Source organism: Salvelinus namaycush, chromosome 29 (assembly GCF_016432855.1).
Source record: "Salvelinus namaycush isolate Seneca chromosome 29, SaNama_1.0, whole genome shotgun sequence".
Taxonomy (NCBI): Eukaryota; Metazoa; Chordata; class Actinopteri; order Salmoniformes; family Salmonidae; genus Salvelinus; species Salvelinus namaycush.
Window position 1 is genome coordinate 9,028,519 of NC_052335.1, and position 25,946 is coordinate 9,054,464.

The window sequence follows — 25,946 nt, forward strand, 5'->3', positions numbered from 1 at the left end:
TCGTGTTGAGATTCAAAGCGCAAAACACTTTAAACGTGCAGTTGCAGCTTCACGTCTTTCTGGTCTGATGTGTTTTTTCTTAACCCATCATTTATATAGTTTGCTCAAAAGGGGCGGTTCCGGCAGGCTGACATGCTCTCTGACCTCACTCCGGGCAGTAACTACTCACTGTGCAAAGTTTATGGAAAACAATTATCTCTTATAGCTTCTCAAATCACATCCCTCTCTTAACAAAAACACTTTCACAATTGTTCATATTACATGCACAACGCATAGTTTGGAAACTTTGTGTATGTAGTGGGTATACTTTCCAAGTTACCGTATTTCCTTTATAACATTTTTAATGACATCACAAAATAACAAACAAAATGACATTAGTGTTCTATAGATCGCCTCTGACCATTCCCCACATTCTATGTTAGAAATATTGTTCCAGTATTCACTTTTGAACATGTTAGAGTTTCAGCGGGAAAAAGTCTGTTAAAACAAAAGACATTCCTTTGGTGAATCTTGAGAGCACAGACCTGAATCTTCTCCCTTGATTTACAACAGGACGTGAGTTGTTAATCCCCACTAGTACTTCCTTCCCCCTCTAGGGTGAGAGGGGGTCTGATTGAAGTTATTCATTGCAAACCTGATCTGACCTATTTGGATTCTCGTGGACAGTCATGACACATGTAGCACTAGCACATAACCTCACGTGTGTTGTTACATTACACAGCCTAGTAAGAACAAATAAGTACAGGGTAGGCTAACCAACCACATGTTCTCTGAAATGGCACATTTTGCCTTTCATACTCTCTGAAATGGCCATATAATGCATGCCAACAATAATTTCCTAATGCAATTTAAGACCAATTAATAATTACATAATCCACATTGTGGTCAACACCTTACCTTGCCACACTAATACATTATCAGATTCCCCAGCCTATTTGTGGATCGCATGTTGTATTCTCATGCTACGGGATCGGTGTCCCTATACCGGGACGGTTGAGCTAACGTGCGCTAATGTGATTAGCATGATGTTGTAAGTAACAGCAAACTTTCCAGGACATAGACAGTATAACTTTAGACCGTCCCCTCACCCCGACCCGGGCGCGAACCAGGGACCCTCTGCACACATCAACAACAGTCACCCACAAAGCATCGTTACCCATCGCTCCACAAAAGCCGCGGCCCTTGCAGAGCAAGGGGAAACCCTACTTCAAGGTCTCAGAGCAAGTGACGTAACCGATTGAAAGGCTATTTGCGCGCACCACCGCTAACTAACTAGCTAGCCATTTCACATTCGTTACACGGGCAGCAAACTTACATTCTTGTTAATCTAACTTCCCTGTCCAATTTACAGTAGCTATTACAGTGAAAAAATACCATGCTATTGTTTGAGGAGAGTGCACAACAACAAAAAACGTTTATCACGGCAACTGGTTTGATACCTCTGAAGGTAAATAATGTACACAGTTTTAATTGGATAGACCTCTCGTCTTGCGCCTCGGATCCTACCGGTTCTTACACACCCACAGGCAGGCACAGGGATATCCACTCGCGTACTGTACACCTCAGATGACACAAAGCCTTACACAGTTAAATATGGTCATTCTCTAAAAGTGAAAGTAGGAGAAAGGAAAGGATGGAGAGTGACCTGAACATTTGGCTGATGTGATACAGTAACAACAGTTCTCACAGGAGAGGAGGATACGGAGTAGAGGTCAACCGATTAATCGGCATGGCCGATTAATTAGAGATGATTTCAAGTTTTCATAACAATCGGTATTTTTGGATGCCGATTATGGCTGATTACATTGCATTCCACGAGGAAACTGAGTAGCAGGCTGACCACCTGTTACGCGAGTGCAGCAAGGAGCCAAGGTAAGTTGCTAGCTAGCATTAAACTTATCTTATAAAAAACTATGAATGTTCACATAATAACTAGTTAACTACACATGGTTGATGATATTACTCGGTTAACTAGCTTGTCCTGCGTTGCATATAATCAATGCGGTCCCTGTTCATTTATCATCGAATCACAGCCTACTTCGCCAAACGGGGGATGATTTAACAAAAGCACATTCGCGAACAAAGCACAATCGTTGCATGAATATACCTAACCATAAACATCAATGCCTTTCTTAAAATCAATACACAGAAGTATATTTTTTTAAACCTGCATATTTAGTTAAAAGAAATTCATGTTAGCAGGCAATATTAACTAGGAGAATTGTGTCACTTCTCTTGCATTCATTGCACGCAGAGTCAGGGTATATGCAACAGTTTGGGCCGCCTGGCTCATTGCAAACTAATTTGACAGAATTGTACATAATTTTGACATAACATTGAAGGTTGTGCAATGTAACAGCAATATTCAGACTTAGGGTTGCCGCCCGTTCGATAAAATACGGAACGGTTCCGTATTTCACTGAAAGAATAAACGTTTGGTTTTCGAAATTATAGTTTCCGGATTTGACCATATTAATGACCAAAGGCTCGTATTTCTGTGTTTATTATATTATAATTAGGTCTATGATTTGATATTTGATATTTGATAGAGTAGTGTGACTGAGCGGTGGTAGGCGGCAGCAGGCTCGTAAGCATTCATTCAAACTTTACTGCGTTTGCCAGAAGCTCTTAGCAATGCTTGAAACACAGCGCTGTTTATGACTTCAAGCCTATCGACTGAGATTAGACTGGCAATACTAAAGTGCCTATTAGAACATCCAATAGTCAAAGGTATATGAAATACAAATAGTATAGAGAGAAATAGTCGACGCGTCATAATTCCTATAATAACTACAACCTAAAACTTCTTAACTGGGAATATGTTCTCATGTTCTGAGCAAGGAACTTAAAAGTTTGCTTTTTTTACATGGCACATATTGCACTTTTACTTTCTTCTCCAGCACTGTGTTTTTGCATTATTTAAACCAAATTAAGCATGTTTCATTATTTATTTGAGACTAAATAGATTTTATTTATGTATTATATTTAGTTAAAATAAAAGTGTTAATTGCTCATTCAGTATTGTTGTAATTGTCATTATTACAAATATATATATATGTATGTACATATATATGTATATAATTCGGCCTATTAATCGGTATCGGCTTTTTTTGGTCCCTCAATAATCGGTATCGATATCGGCGTTGAAAAATCATAATCGGTCGACCTCTAATACAGAGAAGGAGACAGAGAGAGACAGAAAGAGCCAGACAGACAGACATACAGACAGAGAGAGACAGACAGAGATACAGATAGAGAGAGAGAGAGACAGAGACAGTCAGACAGACTGTCAGTCAGAGAGACCAACAGAGAGACCGATAGAGAGGCAGACAGACAGACAGAGAGAAACAGAAATAGGTTAGCCCTTCCAAAGTGCCACCTAACAGTGCGCCTCCCTGTTGAAGCCTGCGCGTCTTGAGCCAACACACTGAGCCTTCCACCTGGTCTCCTACTCTTTAACAGTAAGTTTGACAGCCTTTTCAAAGATTTGGGCAATTGGGACATTGCCAGGACCTTATTAGTTTGATCTCATTTGGCTGTGTCATGTTGTTATAATGCTATGCAGATGGCCTGTTTAGGAGTGTAAAAAACATTCCAGAAAGGAAATAGAGCTAATGACCAGACACAGACTAATCAGCTGCTGCTGAGCATGTTTTAGCATGTAATCTGCAGAGGAATCATTTAGCATCATTTAGGCTTATTGTCTCAACTTCTCAAACTAGGTTCATATTGGCCATCAATCTAAGATATTAGCATAGTTGGGGGATATACCGTGTGGGCTCCCGAATGGCGCAGCGGTCTAAGGCACTACATCTGTGCTAGAGGCGTCACGACAGACCCTGGTTCGATTCCAGGCTGTATCACAACCGGCCGTGATTGGGAGTCCCATAGGGCGGCGCACAATTGGTCCAGGTTTGCCAGGGTAGGCCATCATTGTAAATAAGAATCTGTTCTTAACTGACCTGCCTAGTTAAATAAAGGTTAAATAAATACATTTAAAAACTGTATAGATTCTATACCTTTCCTATTTATATGGCTACATCTGAGTCCTTGAACAGAAATCCCACCTATGGCGCCTCATGAGCAGCTAGCCCAGTGAGCCCTACTCCATCAAACCATCAGGCCCGGGGCAGGCAGAGGGGAATGGTTGATCAGGGTGACCTATGACCCCTCACTGCAGCATCACATGCCCCCCAGTGGGTCACAGCAGCAAGCTCAATGATAAAACAAAGACACTGAGTGAAGTGACAGGAAGGAGAAGTCCCAAATTGTAGGGTGCTATGAAAGTCACATGTTCTATGTTAAATATGTGACAGACCAGGGTTCAACTCTGGGTGTCCTGTGCACTGCAAGACACTGTGCACTGTTAGTCCTGTGCACTGTTAGTAAGTTGAGCTAATGCCTAGGCATTTGCTCAGGGAGATAATCCACGTTTTCAGGTCCTCAGGCAAGGTTACTCGTCACACTCAAGCGTTGTTCCGAACCACCTCTGTCACAAGTAGAGATTTTGAAGTAAACAGGATGTACACATTTGACACTGGGATAAAATGTACCGTACTGCTATTATGCAGAATTATCCTATCTGAGCTTGGACACACAATAATTATTAATGCTAATGTTAAAAGCACTCTGCATATGCCAAAACTGGCAATGACCTTGCATTTGTGAAGCATCCATTTCATTGTGTTCCAGCAAATAAACACACAATGGATTTTTAAACCACCAATGCATTTACAACCTTATTGATTTCTGCCAACAGTTCCTCCATTTCATTTCACACAACCCCACAGTTCTACTGTAGCTGCCTCTTTACAACCAATTAGGGCTGAAGAAGATGCTCTGGGTCAAGAGTACTGCCTTAGAAACGCTTCCTCCAACGTTATCCGGATGCTATTCCAATGAAGGGTTACTGGTGAGGCTCTAATGTATTCAGTGGGGCAAACACCCACAGTGGCAGATGAAGGAATTTAGCATTCACGGTTAATTTTTTTGGACGTAGGTATCCTTCGTATGAAATGCTGTAGCCCGTTGCTAGGCAACTCGAAATATGTCAGTGGGAGAGACAGATAGCAAGGTAGCCCTCTCCCGCTTGCAACTTCATACCTGTATCGACAGAGACTCAGAGCTTGTACAGTAGGACATGAACTGAGTAATGCGGCACTCAGAATGAAACTATCTGAACTTTTCGATTAGCTCTTTGTTTTATTAACAGTTTAATAGTCGCGTACAAGCGCTCATATAGACACTGCCAGACTTTTTTTATCACAAGGATGCTGAAGGTGAGGAAGTGAAAGTAACAGCTGAAGCAACCCAAAGCATCCAATCTAGCCAAAACGGCCCCAATAATCTGGATTACAAGAAGCAATAACGTGTATAACACGCAATAACCGTAATTGTGTTGCACCAAAGAATTCCAATTTAACATAAGAGATATTGTATATGAGGGGTTGGGTGGAATGTAACACTCCTGCTTATGTTCTCTAAGGATACAATGTCTCCTCAGCAGCATCCCAGATGGCACACTATTCCCTATATAGTGCACTACTTCTGACCAGAGTCCATAGAGAATAGGGTGCCATTTCAGACACAGCCAGAGTCTCCTCGTGTCACACAAACAGTCCCACAGCCAACATCTAGGCCCTAAATAAAATGGTTCCAACGTGCTCAGAGCATGTTTACATATCAATGACTCGTAAACACCTGTTCAGCAAATAGAAAAGATAATGCAGCTCCTTTATCCCACATACCGCTCCCATGTCCATTCCTCATTTTCACATGCTAATTGCCTCTGTTTACTAAACTCCTCTCCTCATTCATTCACTCACTCATATATCATTGATCCTTCTGTAACGGAGTTAAGAATGTACCACAGCTAGATTGAAATGTCGCCAAATTCGTTGTTTTTTGATAACTCAATTGGTTGGCACGTTGTTGTAACGATGTACGCTGAGAGTCAGGAAGCAGGTTCAGGGAGGGAATGGAGGTGATGGAGGTGATGGAGTCCAGGTGAGTGTCATTATGCGAGTAACGCTGGTGACAGGTGTGCGCCCTAATGAGCAGCCTGGTGACCTAGAGGCCGGAGAGGGAGCACACGTAACAGTTGTCAAGGAGGGCGGTCATGCGTGTTACGAGCAGAGGTTCACTGGTTCGAGACCGTTATGGGGACAGGGACAGTGGAGGAAGCTACACTGTTAGCAGCACACTGACGTCAGTTTCACTTCTACCTGGCCTATGTGTGATAAGACATTCTCTTCTCATGTTTTACAAATGTCTGAGTTTGTTCGTCGACATACACCGCTCTTCCCTTTGACTTCCTCCGCTGGGTTGAAAAGGGTAAACTGAGAGGGGGGAAATACAAGGGCTCTCAGCCTGTCACAGAGGGACGATCTCTGCCACTGTAGGAGGGAAGAGTGTTTGTCCTCTAGGGACTTCCGGGAGAAGGGAGTGACACAAAACTTTACATCTTTTTTTTTAAGGTGACTTCAAAAAAAGTCGTACTATTTGTGACGTAAATTCAGTATACAGTATGCTTATTGGTCATTGTATGGATATAGTTACTGTGCCAAAAGTTCCCGGATGTTGTACTACACTCGCCAAAATACGAATTATACAAACAGTGGAAACTCTTTCCGTGTTTCTAGTGCCCATAATGCAATTCTTAAGGCAAATGGGAGTGGCTTCACATCGTTTTCAGATTTGAAGAAAATGGTGAAAAATATGCACCCGAAGTCCAACAAGAGCAGATACAAATGAATTGCTTTAACTAATTATGACAAATGTTAAGAAAATGTTGAGCAATGTAATAAAGTAATCAAATAAGTTACCTTACTCGTTATGTTGGCTGACAATTTGTTAGCTACGCATTCCTTACGAACCACAGCATATCATTACAGCAGTATGTACCGGTATGTTAGCTAGCTACCTAACGTTAGTTGGCTACCAATACATCAAACTTGACAATATATTATATATCTGTTTTTACCTTTATTTAACTAGGCAAGTCAGTTAATTAAGAACAAATTCTTATTTACAATGACGGCCTACTCCGGCCAAACCCAGACGACGCTGGGCCAATTGTGCGCTGCCCTATGGGACTCCCAATCACGGCCGGATGTGATACAGCTTGGATTCGACCAGGTACTATAGTGACACCTCTTGCACTGAGATGCAGTGCCTTATAGTATGTTAGTATGGGTATTGGAACACACCTCTATTCTTCGAGATGAAGGGAAAAGGAAGAGACGAAGCACTTCCAGTTCTGCTGGTGTGGAGAGGATAGGGGAAAGTGTTGGCGATGTTGACACATTTTAATGTTCGGAGATTGAGAAAAGGTCTGAATAGGTAAAAAGTGCCGCTTATTTTATGGCAGGTGTCCTGGAAGGCTCTTATTTTGTGCGTGTGTGTGTGTATGTGTGTGTGGCCTCAGGTTACTGCAGCTAGGAGAAAGACAGTAGTGTCACTGCTAGCGTTTAGGGGTACATCACACTGTGTGATGTGTCTTTCACCTCAGGCAGTGAACAACTTAAACACACACAACACTTGTGACCCAAATCTGGGAGAGAGATCAGACAAAGATTCCACCTTTCAGGCTTGCTAAAACCCAAAATTTTAAAAAATGTAATCAAATCAAATTGTACTAATATCTAACAAGTAATACCTAACAATTTCACAACAATACACACACATCTAGGTAAAGGAAGGGAATTAAGAATATATACATATTTGGATGAGCAATGTCAGCGCGGCATACACTAAGATACAGTATAATAGGATAGAATACAGTATATACACATGAGATGAGTAATGCAAAATATGTCAACATTATTAAAGTGGCCAGTGATTTCAAGTCTATAGGGCAGCAGCCTCTAATGTGCTAGTTAACAGTCTGATGGCCTTGAGATAGAAACTGTTTTTCAGATTGAAATGTCAGTGTGCATTATCTTTGTGCAATTCCAGACACAATGTTAATGTCCTATTTGAAATACAGTCAGCTCTTAGGGCAAACGGGCAAAGCAAAGAAAATACATTTAAAATGGTGCTAGGGACCTGTTCTGTCCTATGAGCTCCTCCTGTAGATGAAAACTGTAACTTCAAAACTGAGTCAATAAGTCTCAAATAACTAACCAATGCGCTGACCAGCAGTATCCCTCCAGCTTGGACCAGAAGTTCAGAACATTTACAAAACCCACTATGAGAGGAGCCCGAGGCCCCAATTCAACTCATTGCAGATGAAGGAACACGGCACTACAGGTTCAATCAGTTGACAAAGTGTTAACTATGTTGAAACCAATACACCCCACAAGCTGTTCCTCACACAGAAATCATTGTTGGATATTAGGGCAAAACCACACAAAGACCCTATAAATCATTTATATATGTAATTATATGCAAAACCACACCTGTCCTTAAAATACAGACACTGTGATTTTCCTTTATCTGACTGCAATTGATTGAATTGGTGGTGTAACAGTTTAACTTTATGGCGTCCCCTCGCCCCGACCCGGGCGCGAACCAGGGACCCTCTGCACACATCAACAACAGTCACCCACGAAGCGTCGTTACCCATCGCTCCACAAAAGCCACGGCCCTTGCAGAGCAAGGGGAACCACTACTTCAAGGTTTCAGAGCAAGTGACGTCACCAACTGAAGGGCTGCTAGCGCACACCACCGCTACCTAGCTAGCCATTTCACATCGGTTACAGTGGCATAAGATTGTCTACCTGTCGTACAGGAGTCAGATTCATCCAGACAGGCTTGGTTTATTAAGGACAGCCAGGCATGCTGATGTGGTATAGCCAGCAGGCCCCTTGCAGGCTGCCCAGTATCAGGCCCTGGCCCCCTGGGCCTCCGGTTTCTTTTTCAGTCTCTCTCTCTCTCTCTCTCTCTCTCTCTCTCTCTCTCTCTCTGTGCAGTGGTTCCACAGCAGCAGATGGTGAGTACATGATGGGCTATTATCACTCATCTCCAAGGTCTGCCCCGTCAGCAGTCCACCGCCTGGGGGCTACAGTAGGAGACAGCTGCCCTCTACTGTTGTCCATCTGTGTCAGTGGGGTGTTTAAAAGGGACGGGGGAGTGGAAGGAGGGGAGTGGTACTGATATAGTCACAATGTTCTGAGGCGCACTAAGTTTGGTTTTATGTACTGTTGTGTAACCCTCTCACTAGGCTCGAATTTGACTCTCACGATATTACCTTACTTAGAATATCTGAACAGCATGGGATATTAGGTGAGAAGGACTTATCTCCAATAAGAATCCCTATTGTAAACTCGCTAGGGTGATGACAACTAGGGGATTACCTTCAGATATAATGATTATAGATTTTTGATTATTCTATAAAGGTATGCTTTCCCAGGCATTGAATGAAACTTAAACAGTAAATGACTCCACCAATGCAACAGACATAAGGTTCAAGATGTATATTATCACATTTTCAATGTACCACATCAAAATAAATACAAATAATAAACCCAAATGATTTCTCACAACCCATGTCCAAATTACTGGCAAGCTTGCTTGAACCCGTTGGCGCGAGTTGGAGCTCAAAAATGACGACACACATAAAGTCCCGAAGCAACCCACAGTTGTGTCGTAGATATTTCCTCAGCAAAGTATAGCCGTTCCGTGCAGGTGTGTCCCCACAGGATCCACAGCAAGCACAGCTATCAATGCAGACAGTACTCCTTAGCAGCTACAGATATCCCATGGAAACATGAACTCGTCTTCCACAAGCAATTCTCTCCAGGTCTCGCACAATGCTAGGCTAACCTCGAGCTGTCAAATACCTCCGCGATAAGACTGTAGCTTTAGTCTCGCTACTAAGTCTTTCTTAACAAAATAGTAATAACTCTCTTATAAAATGAAATCAGTATTTCCCTTCAAAACTCAGTAGATATGGGTTTTGCTATACTTTTATTGTCTTTTATAGTTTTTCTTTACCTACACTAATAATGTCTCTCCATCCTTTTTCAATGTCTCTCCCTCTTTTTTCAACGTCTCTTTCCCATTCCTCCTGTTAACCAGGTCAACTCTCCCATTGGCCACAGCTTAACAAGCTGCCTTATTGGTCAAAACTTAAACTTAAAAGTAAACCAACTTGTTCTTGAAAGAAAAATTCCTTCAAAATAAATGCATTAACGACATTACAATTCAGGAGCAATTCGATCACCTTTTAAATCGAATACCAATATAATATAACAAATAGACTCTACACTTGGTTTTAACAAGGGTATTACAGTTGTAAATAGCAACTGTACTTTCCGATGATGTGGTGTGACGAGGAATCCTCATTCACCTTTAAAAGCCTGTTGTACATGTGTGTGTTGAGGAATTTGATGCCCTATGTGAAGTATTTCCTTGTTCAACAGGACAACCGTTGTTCCACAGATGTAATCAAGTCCAATTATCTCTGAGACAGCTGCTTTGCTACTAGTTACAGGGTCCAGTCCAGGTCCCAGGACAGTGTGTGTGTGTGTGTGTGTGTGTGTGTGTGTGTGTGTGTGTGTGTGTGTGTGTGTGTGTGTGTGTGTGTGTGTGTGTGTGTGTGTGTGTGTGTGTGTGTGTGTGTGTGTGTGTGTGTGTGTGTGTGTGTGTGTGTGTGCCATGAGAAAGGAGAGAGAAAAAGGGAAGAGACAGAGAGAGGTGATGGGGTTCATCCCAGATTGACATCTTCTTTAGTGAGCCCTTGCTCTCATAACCAGATGTCTATGCAGGCAATTAGTACTGACGTTTGTGTGTGTGTGTGTGTGTGTGTGTGTGTGTGTGTGTGTGTGTGTGTGTCATGAGAAAGGAGAGAAGAGAGGGGGAAAAGATAGAGACAGAGAGAGGTGAGGGGGTTCATCCCAGGTTGGGTTTAATGCTCCAGAAAAGCAACCCAAAGATGCATGAGGGCAGGGGGTTTGTGTCCTGCCACATCAGCTGCTGCTGCCCCGGTGCGAGCGCGCACACACGGACACATACGCACAAACACATACTGACCAAACCATCACATCAATGCCATGGCATCCAAATGATGCTCTAAGTTTAGGTATATTACATTGGGGAGTAATTCAGAAAAGGCTGTCTACTGTAACAGTGTCTGATACAAAAATGTGGAAACAGTTAGCTTCTCCTCTTGCTATTCCACATGTATTTTTTCCATGCAGCGAATATGACCACTAAGGTCCGGGCAAAAATCAACCGCACCATCAAACAGCTAATGCAGATCATTTCCTGTCTAAATGCTGTTTGCTTTCTCCAAAGTCACCTACTGAGGCAAACAGTTGTGAGGGGTCTCGGCGACAGAGACGGTTAGCCCGGCTGAGAGTTTTCACTATGGAGATGGCCCCTGTACCCTGTAACTAGGCAACAGCCTGCGACAACTCTCATTTCATCTTGCAGAGTAGGCTTGTGTACCAATCTTAGGCATCACTTCAGTAAAGCTTGAGGAGAGAGAAGAGTAGAGGCTCCACAAATAGAGGGAGGAGGGAGGAAATAGGCAAAGGAAGGGGGGGGGCTGCCGCATCAACACGTTTATTTGCCCTCAACTGATGCGACTCACAGCTCACGGAACACACAGTACTGTACAGTAGATGTTTGCAGAGAGAGATGGGTACAATGTTGTGAGTCCCTGTAGGACAGCCCCAACAGGACAAGTGTGCGTCCCAAATGGCACCCTATTCACTACATAGTGCACTACTTTTGACCAGAGCCCGAGGGTCCCTTGTCAAAAGTAGTGCCCTATATAGGGAAATGGAGCCATCTGGGATACACCCGTGGCCACTCTTCACACAGACCTAGCAATAAATCCATTCCATCTATCACACTTTCCTGTGATACAGATACCTTCTGTGACTCTGTAACTGGTGATCACCTCGAGCACATGACTTTGCAAATTGGAATAAATAACGTGTAATGAATGATCTATTGTGTGTACAGAAGCTACTGGTAGGAACATGTAACCTAACATTGCTTGGTGAATACTGGTCTTGTTCTATTTTAATGAGTGCCTGAAATGAGTGTTGTTTTATGCGTAAAAAATCTTCTTTAGTGAGCCCTAGCCCTCTTGACAGATGCTACGCAGATAATTAGTATTGACGTCTGGGGCTGTGAACCTGTGTACGGTGTGTGCGTACGTACATGCGTGCGTGCGTGCAAGTGTAATCTTGTGCGTGTGTGTGTGTGTAATGAATGTTGCACACACCCAGACCAGATGGTGCTTACCATGTGTCTGTGTCTCCAGACTACCATGATACAGTGGGTGTGTGACATCACGACCGGGAACCACCAAAGTAAGGTCATTGAGTCCACTGCCCTAAACTATAAATGCCATTGAGGTCAAACCCCTACCAGATACATTAACACCGAGAACTACTCTGATAATTACCTGGTGTGAACCCAGGTATTTCACAGTCTAACACTAGTCAGTGTGTTTGCCCATTCACATCCAGCTAGAGTTTTTCTAAAATGTTTCAGAAATGTTACTGGGATGTTTCTGCAGTTTATTGACCTCCCAAAAGTGGCTGTTTTCTCCCAGTGCCGGCAGTGCCAGTGTGTGATTAAGATAGTACAGGCTGTGCAGAACTAGTTGGATAGGAGGTGTGTGGTTCCTCGTCTCTCTCCTCTCAGAGCACAGCATGACACATTGCACACACATGCTCCCTCTCATAACCACCTAATTTAATACTCAAGGTTACACAAGGTCAATTCCCATCGTTTCCTTTCAAAGGAAATCTCTAAATCAGTCACTAAAATCCACCGTAGAATATCATCAACCTCTTCAGAGAGAACATCAATCAATCATACAAATGAATTCATTACGCTAACAATCCATCAATCAAAAGTATTTACATCAGCAGTGGTCGCAAAATGCTTTTACAGAAACATGAACCACCTGGCAGTCACCTGAGGTCCAGCATAAACTTTATATCACCAATATGTCTACCTCTATACACAGTGACTAATTAATCTGATGAAACAACTATCGATAATGAAGTGTAACACCCTATTAAGACACTGAGAGGAATGACAGTGTGAACTGGCCATATGTGTGTTTCCTTCTAACATGATTTACATTGGCGTTCTCATTCCCTGATGAGGCTGAACTAGTTAAGCTTGGCACAAATCCAGATGAGTCTACCGGATCAATTACAATGACCCAAGGCTGTATTTCTGGGTTAATTTAGACCACTGATTGTGCCTGTAGAATGTAGTAGTTTTGCTGTAAAACAGGCTCATTTTTTAGGTAAGTATGGTACCTGACAGGGCTTACCTCGAAGTCAGGTGTAGCTTGAATGATACCCGACTGGCTTTTCTAAGCAGACTTTTCATGCAGTCTTACGCAAACACATGCGTGTAGATAATTTGGGGGTTGATTACTGTGTGTGTGCGTCGGTATACGGGAGTGTTGTATGTGCATGTGAATGTGTGTGGGTTTTGTGTGAGAGAGTCAGTGTAGTGCAGTGGTTCCCAACGAGGGGTACTATGACCCCTGGGGGTACTTGGTCTATCCACAGGGGGTACTTGAGAAGACTCATGTGACCATAGGCCTACTGGTAAAATACACGTGGGGGGGGTAATTCAGGGGTAGTCAGTTGGTATTACAGTAACCGAAAAAGGTTGGAACCACTGATGTAGTGTGTGTGAGTGAGTGTGTGTACATGGTTTGTATATATTGTCTTGTGTGTGTGCATAGTGTCAGTGAAAGATAGTGTCAGTGCAGATAGTCCACTAACCATTTAATTTAACTATTTAGCAGTATTATGGCTATTTAGCTGTCTTATGTTAACCAGCTGATTTGCATTCTTCTACCATGCCCTAACGGCATTGGCCTGGTCCTGGTCACAGCAGCCTCACCCCAATGCCTGCCTGCCTATGTGGTTACAGTCGTTAGAGCATTAGCATTAGCCGCTCGGCATTACCAGTGTGGACATGTGCAGCCTGGCAAGGCTCTGCTATCCCACTCACAGTCTAACACTCTCCTTATTAGCGCCCTGCAGTCCCCTTGGCAGAGCCAAGGCATTGCCAAGAGATCAACCAAGCCCAGGTGGAGATGATACTCTGAGCTCCACAACATCCTCCCCCGCTCCCTCTCTCCCCCTCCCTAATCCTATAAACAGTCCCCCCCCACACAGAGGTTACTGTAACCCCACTGTTTTTTCCCACAGGGTAGCCCAGCACAAAGACAATCCTATTATCTGTTGTGGAGATGTTCACTGCATGCAGCCCAAAAAAGGAAACCCCAAAAAATGTTGACTTCATGCTTGGTAAGAACACTAATCAGGCAACAAAGGTTGATGTAGTTGTCCGCTCATAGTTCTGTGGGTTTCCACAAGGTAAGGTGAGCATACACCTGAGTGCTCAACACACACGTACACACACGCACAGTCAATCATTTCTGGGCACTCCCTTGACCCTAGCACTTAGACAGATACTCCTGTGTAAAACTCACAACAAAACCATTATTCAAGTATTGACACTAGCCAGGAGGACTGGAGGATAGTTGATCTATTCCACAGAAAATTGACAGGATTCTCTGGCTCTCTCTGTTAAGGCCTCTGCATTGCATCACTCCGGCTAAAACAGAGAAAGACCCGTTCACAGCTTTTCTATATCCCGTCTTTCCTCCAGTCCCATGGTGGCCATTTTGTCTGGCCAGAGGTCACACTTGTCTATCGTCCTTGTCACCACAAACCCCCAGTAGTCTGTCTTAACCACTGCTCTCAGTCTTCAGCCTCTGGAGAGATTGGAGCAAATGTGGGGTCAAGACTCCAGACGCCATCTTTTTTTTCTAGTCGCGTTAAGGCTATCACTCACACGAAGCTTGAAAGGGTGGCATTTACATTTTGAGGACATGAACAGGGGTGAAATATACATTGAACAAAAAATATAAACGCGACATGCAACAATTTCAAAGAGTTTACTGAGTTACAGCTCATATAAGGAAATCAGTCAATTGAAATGAATTCATTCGGCCCTAATCTATGGGTTTCACCTGACTGGGAATACAAAATATGCATATGTTGGTCACAGAAACAGTAAAAAAGAAGTGGCGCGGATCGGAAAACCAGTCAGTATCTGGTGTGACCACCATTTGCCTCATGCAGCACGAAACATCTCCTTGGCATAGAGTTGATCAGGCTGTTGATTTTGGCCTGTGGAATGTTGTCCACTCCTCTTCAATGACTGTGCGAAGTTGCTGGATATTTTCAGGAACTGGAACACGCTATCATAAACGTCAATCCAGAGCATCCCAAACGTGGTCAATGGGTGACATGTCTGGTGAGTATGCAGGCCATGGAAGTACTGGAACATTTTCAGCTTCCAGGAATTGTGTACAGATCCTTGTGACATGGGGCTGTGTATTATCATGCTGAAACATGAGGTGATGGTGCGGATAAATGGCACGGCAATGGGCCTCAGGATCTCGTCACGGTATCTTTGTGCATTCAAATTGCCATCATTAAAATGCAATTGTGTTCGTTGTCCGTAGCTTCGGCCTGCCCATACCATAACCCCACCACCACCATGGACCACTCTGTTCACAACGTTGACATCAGCAAACCGCTTGCCCTCACGATGCCATACATGCTGTCTGCCATCAGTGGCGTGTATTCAAGGATACCAGGGGAGAAGGCTTCCCCAAATATTTGACCAATAACATTTTTTACATTATAAAATAATTTGTCTTTCGTCTCTTTGTGTAACACAGTGTGTTTTCATCATTTTCTGTCAATTCGCAAGTGGCTGAATCTCACCTGAGAAATCATCAGGGTGAGGGAAACAGCACCCCTCTGTCTCAGTATGTGTAGCCCATGTATCTGATGCTGTCTGGACCAAAAGAGTACGACATGCTGCATTTGATTGTTGATGTCAGCAAGCATTTGGACTCCCTTGATAAAAAAATATAAAATAATTAGCCAATCAGCATCGAGCTGAGCTCAACTGTGGGTTGTCCTGGTGCATATTGAAGTTCAATATGTAACCTAGATGTAGCCAGGTACGCTCAAGTTAACTAGCTAGCCAACAGTAGCTGGTTCATTTTTGCCTATGCTAGGAAAAGGGGAAAGGAGAAAGGGGGATACCTTGTACAACAATGCATTCAACTGAAATGTGTCTTCCACATTGAACCCAACTCCTGTGAATCAGAGAGGTGCAGAGGCTGCCTTAATCGACATCCACACCTTCAGCACCCGGGGAACAGGGGGTTAACTGCCTTGCTCAGGGGCAGAACGAAGTTAGGCTACCAAACATTTTAGCTAGGTAGCCGACGAAAACAAAAACTAAAAGTGTACAGTATGACAAAGGCATTGGCCTTCAACTAGTCTACAAGTAGGGTGAGCTTTTTTAAACTTGCACACGCACACACAGACAGAAATCAGTACCATGGACAGCCACATGATACAGTTCAAGTCGGAAGTTTACATACACCTTAGCCAAACACATTTTATCTCAGTTTTTCAAAATTCCTGACATTTAATCCTAGAAAGATTCCCTGTTTTAAGTCAGTTAGGATCACCACTTTATTTTAAAAGAATGTGACATGTCAGATTTATTTCTGCTTTTATTTCTTTCATCACATTCCCAGTGGGTCAGAAGTTTACATACACTCAATTAGTATTTGGTAGCATTGCCTTTAAATTGTTTAAATTGGGTCAAACGTTTCGGGTAGCCTTCCACAACCTACCCACAGTAAGTTGGGTGAATTTTGGCCATTGCTCCTGACAGATCTGGGGTAACTGAGTCAGGTTTGTAGGCCTTCTTGCTCGTACACGCTTTTTCAGTTCTGCCCACAAATTTTCTATAAGATTGAGGTCAAGGCATTGTGATGGCTACTCCAATACCTTGATTTTGTTGTCCTTAAGCCATTTTGCCACACCTTTGGAAGTATGCTTGGGGTCATTGTCCATTTGGAAGACCAATTGCGACAATTGCCAATTTGCGACCAAGCCTTAACTTCCTGATTCATGTCTTGAGATGTTGCTTCAATATATCCACCTAATTTTCCTCCTGATGATGCCATCTATTTTGTGAAGTGCACCAGTCCCTCCTGCAGCAAAGCACCCCCACAACATGATGCTGCCACCCCTGTGCTTCACGGTTGGGATGGTGTTCTTCGGCTTGCAAGCCTCCCCATTTTTCCTCCAAATATAATGATGGTCATTATGGCCAAACAGTTCTATTTTTGGTTCATCAAACCAGGGGATATTTCTCCAAAAAGTACGATCTTTGTCCCCATGTGCAGTTGTAAACCGTAGTCTGGCTTTTTTATGGCGGTTTTGGAGCAGTGGCTTCTTCCTTGTGGAGCGGCCTTTCAGGTTATGTCGACACAGAACTCGTTTTACTGTGGATATAGATACTTTTGTACCTGTTTCCTCCAGCATCTTCACAAGGTCCTTTGCTGTTGTTCTGGGATTGATTTGCACTTTTCACACCAAAGTACGTTCATCTCTAGGAGACAGAACGCGTCTCCTTCCTGAGCGGATGACGGCTGCGTGGCCCCATGTTGTTTATATTTGCATACTATTGTTTGTACAGATGAACGTGGTACCTTCAGGCGTTTGGAAATTGCTCCCAAGGATGAACCAGACTTGTGGAGGTCTTCAATTTTATTGAAGGTCTTGACTGATTTCTTTTGATTTTCCCATGATGTCAAGCAAAGAGTCACTGAGTTTGAAGGTAGGCCTTGAAATACATCCACATCTGTACCTCCAATTTACTCAAATTATGTAAATTAGCCTGTCAGAAGCTTCTAAAGCCATGACATCATTTTTTTGAATTTTCCAAGCTGTTTAAAGCCACAATCAACTTAGTGTATGTAAACTTCTGACCCACGGGAATTGTTGTGATACAGTGCATTATAAGTGAAATAATCTGTCTACAAACAATTGTTGGAAAAATTACTTGTGTCATGCACACAGTTGATGTCTTAACCGACTTGCCAAAATTATTGTTTGTTAACAAGAAATTTGTGGAATGGTTGAAAAATGAGTTTTAATGATTCCAACCTAAGTGTATGTAAACTTCTGACTTCAACTGTATTTAACAACATTGATTGGACTAAATTGCTTTTCGTATCTTTAAGTTTGTTATCTTTAAGCACATATAGCCTTGCTGATTTTATGATGTTTAAATGTTTAAGTTGAAATGGTGCTGGAATTGCGAAGGGAGTGCTCCTGTTGTCTTTGTGCCGACTTGCGGTAACTCTGTGGTTCTAAATCAGTAGTTGTATAGTAAACTATCGAAAACATTAACTTGCTTGACCATGCTGCAGGTCATTTAACTGTTTGTTACGTACAATATTTGCTTTGTGGACTTCAGCGGACAGATGTTACTCTCCAGTAACCCAATTACACATACAAACATATGTGTAGTTGGGTTATAGAACACACACAATGAACAAATGGGTTATAGAACACACACAACACAAATGTCACAACATAGGTTGTAATATGGAGTTTATATTGGCTTGGCTTGGCTTCCCCAGTGATTTTAACTACGCACTGCTGTCTGCCTGGTACAGTTGAAATCGGGATGCATCCATGAAAAACACACTTCTTCAGCATGCATTTGCCCACTGAAGTCGGTTACGATGCTGAACTGCATTCAGGTCAAGACCCTGGTGAGGACGATGAGCACACAGATGAGCTTCCCTGAGACAGTTTCTGACAGTTTGTACAGAAATTATTTGGTTATGCAAACCCAGAGTTTCATCAACTGTCCGGGTGGCTGGTCTCAGACAATCCTGGAGGTGAAGAAGCCGGATGTGAAGGTCCTGGGCTGGCATGGTTACACGTGGTCTGCGGTTGTGAGGCCAGTTGGACCTACTGCCAAATTCTAAAACAACGTTGGAGGCTGCTTATGGTAGAGAAATTAACATTAAATGATTTGGCAACAGCTCTGGTGGACATTCCTGCAGTCAGCAGGCCAATTGCACGTTCCCTCAAAACTTGCGACATCTGTGGTATTGTGTTGTGTGACAAAAATGCACATTTTAGAGTGGCATTTACTGAACCCAGCACAAGGTTCATGCTGTTTAGTGAATGCTGTTTAATTAGCGTCTTGATATTCCACACCTTTCAGGTGGATGGATTATTTTAGCAAAGGATAAATGCTCACTAACAGGAATGTAAACAAATTTGTGCACAACATTTTTAGAGAAATTAGTGAGTATGGAACATTTCTGGGATATTTTATTTCAGCTTTTGAAACATGAGACCAACACTTTACATGTTGCGTTTTATATTTTTGTTCAGTATAATAAAATAGGTCCGTTCTGATATGTCAGGATTGAATGTTCCGTAAAATATCTACTGATGAACCAGTAGACCAAGGCCATTGACATGCATCTATAATTGTGCTATGATTCATCAAACGATATCTTGGACTCCCCCATAAAAACGACTTGACTTTGTCTGATTTTGTCTGAGGAATCTGTGTGTCATCTGTCATTTGCAGGCCTAAATATAGATCCATGGGGCGCTCCTGCTATCAGCGGTGAAACAGAGAAGATCTTGTATTGGTGAATCACAACACATCAGAGGCTGAATAACCCAGCGAGAGAAGAGCATAATCCCACCCACTCTTGTACATACGCACACACAGTCAGTTGCACCCCCGTCCATGAACGTACCCCTGCACACACACACACACACACTCACACACACACACACACTGCCGGTTACTCAGTAACACACAATGCACGTTAAAACCACCCCCGCAGTACACACACACACACACACACACACACACACAGAGTTAAACCTCTAAATAAGCCAACATCCACACACACACACACACATATAGAACATGTACTCTCTGGCCCAGATCCTATGAAGCACCACCATCATCGTTTGGAGGAATGTACAAAGCGAGAGAGAGAGAGGAACAAAAAGGGGATGGAGAAAAAAAACACTACAGCTGCTGAGCATCTCCATGGAAACAGGCTGGAGAGGAGAGCAGCGCATTGCGATCTGCGTTACTGTCAGAGAAAGGATGAATCCAGCCCTCATTAGGGAAGCCACGGAAACCTATTATTTACTGCAACATCTCTCTTCCCGGAGAATAGAACACATGCTTTGCTTAATATCCACCATGAAACGTTTCCTCTCTACAAACACCTGAGCTCTGGTTCCGACTGGTTCCGCATGCACTCTAACCTCAACACAGAGAGAAGGTCTCAAAGCGGATCTGTTGTGGTGATATGATATTCTCAGGATGTGCAGTCATGGTGTTTAACTCCATTTTTAACCTACTAAACGTCTGCAAAAGGAGAGCCTTGAGGCCATGAAACACATGCAGTGTATTAGCCATGCTTGCATGATGTGGAAAGGGGAATGTGTGTGCCAAATGGACCCATTGACCTTAAACGAATAAGTAGTCATGAAAATGGTGGTAAAGAGATTCAACGTTGGATTCAAGGTTCAGAATGGGTGCCTACTCTAGATAATGGGTGCCTACATCACGCGGAATATCCCTCCCACAGGAATAGCTACACTATGCACACATGCCCAAAAGAACCCTAATGCACACACGCGCACTTGTTAGTCGCCAAGTCATGAGGAATAATAGTCGTTTTTTGATGTGGCGCAACATTTTGGGTGTTTATTTTGGTTAAGGTATTTTCAGACATTTTACTAGCAGAGCTGGCTGCTACTCCAGCATCACACCAAACTCTCATTGCCAAAATTGAGATACTCTGTGTGTGTGTGTGTGTGTGTGTGTGTGTGTGTGTGTGTGTGTGTGTGTGTGTGTGTGTGTGTGTGTGTGTGTGTGTGTGTGTGTGTGTGTGTGTGTGTGTGTGTGTGTGTGTGTGTGTGTGTGTGCGTATGAGTAGGAATGTCACACAATCAAAGAGGAGGCTCTGAATGCATTCTAGTCCAACTCGTATTCACTCACACACCCAGTGCATGATGCTAAGCACGATTATCCACCGAACAAGGGATCCAAGTCTTAAGCAGTAGGCTATGTAATATCATTATTCTGTATACAGTAGTACGCACCATGGACCCCAACAGAAGAACACACACTGAAGATCACATCAACCAATGTCAGACATAAATACTACAGCTTGTTAAACACGGTAGACGAGGTCATAACACTGTAGGATTAGATATGGAGAGAGAGGGCTACACACTGCTTTTATTGCCCATAAAACATACGTGGTGGTAGGCCTCCCGTGACTGAAACTAAAGGCCAGATAAGTGCGTCACCCATAAATCGAGCTATGAGAATGATTTGCGACAGACAGGAAAAACGTACAATAGTGAGGGAGTAGCTGAAGGGATGCTAGGCTAACTGCTGGGGAAACAGTTTTAACGGTGCTATCTGGAGGGGAATGGAGCAGCACAGATGCCCGTGACAGCGCAGGTTGCTGTGAGGAGCTTCTGCTATCCTATCCCTCTGAGAATCTCCTCTATATTACAGGGGATGACAAATGGCTGCCTCGGTTCGACACAGCTGTCCACCCAGTGTGTGTGTGTACGTGTGTGTCCGTGCATGTGCAGGGCTCGACATTAACGATTGTCCGGGAGAATAAAAAAAAAGTTGGATAAGAAGAATATAGATTTGAGTTGAAAAATGGTTTTTAATTAGATCTGTGTCCTCTGGATCTGTGTCCTCTTATCCCAATTTCTGCAGAGCTCATCGGAGTAGGATTGTATTGCATGACAGGCAGAGCGGACTTTAAATCATCCCCGGTTGCGAGATGTGCTATTGAGATCAAAGAGCAGATCTGTGTAGCCGTGTCTGCACATTTGTTGATCATATTTTAACAAATGATTTGAATAATGTGGCTAATACAGATATGCTTCACACTGACATTTCTGATCACTTTCCAATTTTCCACTTCTCTTTGGCAGCTGGAAATGAACAGATGGGAATTATTAGTGGCATTAAATGTAGTATATTTTACAAAAGTAATTGTGAGCTTATACTTTTAGATGTTGATTGATGATAATTCATGGGAACATTTTTACTATCAGGCCGATGTGGAGTCTGCTTAACAGACTTTTCTCACATCGTTATGTATTTCACCACTGCTTTCCCTTAGTTAGACTGCGTAAGAGAGCAGAAGGGTTCTGGAAACCTAGATTTCCAACCGGTCTCTAAAACGTTTCTCACCTCTCCCCTGAATTCTGCAATTACAAAACGGTGTAAGAACAAATAATAAACTGTTGAATTATAAAAAGGCATCTATAATCTCAATGGAAATATGACCTATAGTGATCCTGATGTTATTTCATGTGAATGTATTTTGGGGGGGGGGGTCAAATCAAATCAAATCAAATTCATTTATATAGCCCTTCTTACATCAGCTGATATCTCAAAGTGCTGTACAGAAACCCGGCCTAAAATCCCAAACAGCAAGCAATGCAGGTGTAGAAGCACGGGGAGGAATGTGGATTCCTCTTTGTCAAAGGAAATAGAGAAAACTGATGGAAATCCATTTCATTACATTAAGGGACATTTCCAAACTCTCCTTCACTTTGATCATTCTGATGTAATGGGGGTGATGGAGGTAATTGGTAACTTAACCTTTTAGATGTAATGGCAAAATGTAGATTTCCGCCTAAATAGACATGGACCCAAAAGATTCCAGATAAACAAATAATTTAAAACCGTTTTAAAATTGCAACTTTATTGTATTCACTAGTAAGAATAAAAAATAATGTAAAAAAAATAAATAAAGAGCCAGAATCTCAATTGGTGGGAATGAAATGGAACAGGTAATATCCACTAGATTCCTCTGAGTTCTAATTGATAAAAAGTTATCCTGAAAAGATCATATTAAATTTGTGTGCAGCAAAGTGATGGAAGATGTTGGTATCATCAGAAAGATTAGTGGTTTAGTTCATTAGGTTTGCTTGCTAACTCCAGACTATAGCTTAATTTACCCACACCTCATTTACTGTAATATTATCAGGGCCAGTACCTACAGCTCATTTGGAAAGTATTCAGACCCGTTGACTTTTTCCACATTTTGTTACAGCCTTACTCTAAAATTGATTTTTTTTTAAAGACATGTCCTCATCAATCTACACACCCATAATGACAAAGCAAAAACTGTTTTTTAGACATGTTTGAAATGTATTATGAATAAAAAACTTAAAAAATCAATGTTACATAAGTATTCAGACCATTTACTCAGTACTTTATTGAAGTGCCTTTGCCAGCGATTACAGCCTCGAGCCTTCTTGGGTATGACGCTGCAAGCTTGGTGCGCCTGTATTTGGGGACTTTCTCCCATTCTTCTCTGCAGATCCTCTCAAGCTCTGTCAGATTGGATGAGGAGCATCGCTGCACAAATATTTTCAGGTCTATCCAGAGATGTTCGATCGGGTTCAAGTCCGGGCTCTGGCTGGGCCACTCAAGGACATTCAGAGACTTGTCCCGAAGCCACTCCTGCGTTGTCTTGGCTGTGTGCTTAGGGTCGTTGTCCTGTTGGAAGGTGAACCTTTACCCCAATCTGAGGTCCTGAGCGCTCTGGAGCAGGTTTTCATGCCTTTCACTGAGGAGTGTCTTCCGTCTGGCCACTCTACCATAAATGCCTGATTGGTGGAGTGCTGCAGAGATGATTGTCCTTCTGGAAGATTCTCCCATTTCCACAGACAAACTCTGGAGCTCTGTCAATGTGACCATCAGTTTTTTTTTCACCTCCCTGACCAAGGCCCTTCTCCCCCGATTGCTCAGTTTGGCCGGGCGGCCAGCTCTAGGAACAGTCTTGGTGGTTCCAAACTTCTTCCATTTAAGAATGATGGAGGCCAGTGTGTTCTAGGGACCTTCAAAGCTGCAGAAATGTTTTGGTACTCTTCCCCAGATCTGTGCCTCGACACAATCCTGTCTCGGAGCTCTGCGGACAATTCCTTCGACCTCATGGCTTGGTTTTGCTCTGACATGCAACTATGGGACCATAAATAGACAGGTGTGTGCCTTTCCAAGTCATGTCCAATCAATAGAATTTACAACAGGTGGACTTCAATCAAGTTGTAGAAACATCTCAAAGATGATCAATGGAAACAGAATGCACCTGAGCTACATTTCGAGTCTCATAGCAAAGAGTCTGAATACTTGTGTAAATTATGTATTTCTGTTTTAGTTTTTTTTATACATTGTTATAATTACCAAAAACCTGTTTTCACTTTATCACTATGCAGTAGATTGATAAGGATTTTTTTTTTATGTAATCCATTTTAGAATAAGGCTGTAACGTAACAAAATGTGGATAAAGTCAAGGGGTCGGAACACTTTCTGAATGCACTGTATGCCTCCTACCTACACAAATTACTCATAATACAAAACAACATTTGCAAGATTAGCCACCTCCTCTAAATATCTGGCTACATCTGCACCTTTGTTTAAGAAACTCAATATCTTGTCTGTTTACAATATTAATGTACGTCAATCATGCACTTTCACCTACAAATACCGATACCTCCCAGAGAGTTTACCTCCTTCAATGGATTCTTCCAGGTTAATTCTGAAATCCACCTATATAACCTTCACCCTCCCCACTGCAGCACCTCACATTGTCAACTCTCTAGCAGATACAGAGTTACCTTACTCTGGAATTCGTATCTTCACATTGCCAAACATCATCATCCGTCAATAACTTCAAGCGAAGACTGGCGGTCAGCCTGATGAACCAAACTACACAGTAATCTCAGTAATTTGGGGCGGCAGGTAGCCTAGCGGTTAGAGCGTTGGGCCAGTAACCGAAAGGTTGCTAGATCGAATCCCTGAGCTGACAAGGTAAACATCTTTCATTCTGCCCCTGAACAATGCAGTTAACCCACTGTTCCTATGCCGTCATTGTAAATAAGAATTTGTTCTTAACTGACTTGCCTAGTTAAATAAAAAATAAAAAATCTCATCGATATAACCTAACACTCACATCCCAAATTTCTTTTTTTTTGTGGTGTGGTATTCACATAAGCTTCCAACCACACCTGCACACTGTAAAAAAAATAAATAATAATAATAATATATGTATGTATATATATCTGTATTTTGTTTTCTTTGGTGCAAATACATAAAACAAAAGTGTTATGTTTGGGGCAAATCCAAAACAATACATTACTGAGTACCACTCTCCATATTTTCAAGCATAGTGATGGCTCCATCCTGTTATGGGTATGCTTGTAATCGTTAAGGACTGAGGAGTTTTTCAGGATAAAAAAGAAAGGGAATGGGGCTAGGCAAAACCTGGTTCAGTCTGCTTTCCACCAGACACTGGGAGATTAATTCCCCTCTCAGCAGGAAAACCTAAAACATAAGGCCAAATCTACACTGGAGTTGTTAACTAAAAAGACAGTGAATGTTCTTAAGTGTTTGAGTTGCAGTTTTGACTTAAATCTACTTGAAAATCTATGGCAACACCTGGAAATGGTTGTCTTGCAATGATCAACAACTAATTTGACAGAGCTTGAAGAATTTTGAAAATAATAAATGGGCAAATGTTGCACAATCCAGGTGTGGAGAGCTCTTAGAGACTTACCCAAAAATGCTTACAACTGTAACTACTGCCAAACGTGCTTATACAACATATTGACTCAGGGGTGTGAATACTTTCAGTACCACTCAAAAGTTTGGACTCCTACTACTACTTTTTCTTTATGTTTACTATTTTCTACATTGTAGAATAATAGTGAAGACATCATAACTATGAAATAGCACACATAGAATCATGAAGCGAACAAAAAAATGTTAAATAAATCTAAATATATTTTATATGGAAACTTCCGGGTTGGAGCGAGTAGTCGCACTTCGCTTCGCTCCACAGGTAATATTACATTTCATTACAGTACAACGGTTTGATTTGTTTGATCTGAGCAATTTTTCTTAGCTAGCTACATAGCCGTCTTTGTATCAAAGATAATTGTGTAGTTTAGAGTAATTATCGAGGTTAGCTAGCCAGCTATTTTCGTCCTTCTAACGTAGTCAACACTGCTAGCTAGCCAGCTAGCCAACTTCTA